General features: G+C 65.1%; 1 protein-coding gene across 4 annotated transcripts in view; it reads right to left on the bottom strand.

Annotated features, from left to right (window-relative positions):
- Positions 1–122, bottom strand: part of ZNF821 (zinc finger protein 821) — an 18,193-nt gene extending 18,071 nt beyond the window's left edge. For all 4 annotated transcript variants that reach the window (XM_008581020.1, XM_008581022.1, XM_008581024.1 and 1 more), the window contains exon 1: positions 20–122. The gene's annotated coding sequence lies outside the window, so the exon portion shown is untranslated. The remainder of the gene's footprint in view (positions 1–19) is intronic.
- Between the last annotated feature and the right edge of the window lie 879 nt (positions 123–1,001).

The raw sequence follows: 1,001 nt of genomic DNA, 5'->3' as shown, positions 1-1,001 counted from the left end.
GACTCGGGGTTGTTTTTCCCCGGCGCCTCAGCGCTCCGCGGCTCTCCGGCTCCCTGGGCCCCGCCTCCGGACAGACGGACCGCCGGACAATGGGCCCTGGGCCGCAGCGAGGGCCGGCCGGGCCGGGGCTCTCCGGGAATGGGCTCCCGCGGGCGGAGGGCGGCTGCGGGCCGAGCCGGCGGCGGGGAGCCGGGGGGCGGTGCTGCGGCCGGACAAAGCCAACGGTAGACAGACAGACGGAGGGGGAAAAAGATGGCGACGCGGACGGCGGGAGCGCGCTGCTCGCGCACCCGCAGCGAGTGGGGCGCGTGCACGAGCCGCTCTTCTCCCCCTCCCCCGTCTCCAGCTCGGTCCCTCTCCCCGCTCCCCCGGCGCGCGCCCGGTGCTGTGGGCGGGGCTTGAGGGAGCGGGGTCTGAGGAGGCGGGACTCCAGGGAGCATCGATCACAGACGCTGGAGAGGGGCCTGCCGGCATCCTGGAGCCCCCGAGACCCCGGAGCCTCGCACCTTCCTCGGCCTTTCTCTGGCTCTCAGCCCCTCAGCGTCCCCAAACCTTCCTGGGCATGTAAACTCCACCCTGTCAGCTCCGATCCTGGTTTCTTACCCCACCATCGAGTTCAGCCGCAAAACCCACATCCCCCAACCACAGCTCCACCGCAGGCTCCCCCTCTGCCTAGCCAGACCTTAGCCCCCACTCCTCGCCACCACCACAAACCCTCTGCTCTTCATTCCCCCACACCTCACGGTTTCTTCGGCTCCCAAGGCATTTAATGTGACCGAGACAGAGGGGCCACGAGCCTCTGTGGGAGGGGCTAAGTTCAGCTGTCAGAACCTCAGAGGGGAAAAATCTTTTGATTTCTTTTGGACATTTAATTCTCCCACATGATTCTCAACTAATAAAATAACAGTAACCGTAGACCCAGGGGCAGAGTCGCTTGTGGCACTGTTGTCACTTACGGGGCATTTGGGGCAATTGAGAGCGGTAGAACTCACTTCCTAATA

The sequence above is a fragment of the Galeopterus variegatus genome, unplaced genomic scaffold (assembly GCF_000696425.1).
Source record: "Galeopterus variegatus unplaced genomic scaffold, G_variegatus-3.0.2 Scaffold2236, whole genome shotgun sequence".
Classification (NCBI taxonomy): Eukaryota; Metazoa; Chordata; class Mammalia; order Dermoptera; family Cynocephalidae; genus Galeopterus; species Galeopterus variegatus.
The sequence above is the reverse complement of the archived record's forward strand: the minus strand, read 5'-3'. Positions and strand labels throughout refer to the sequence as shown.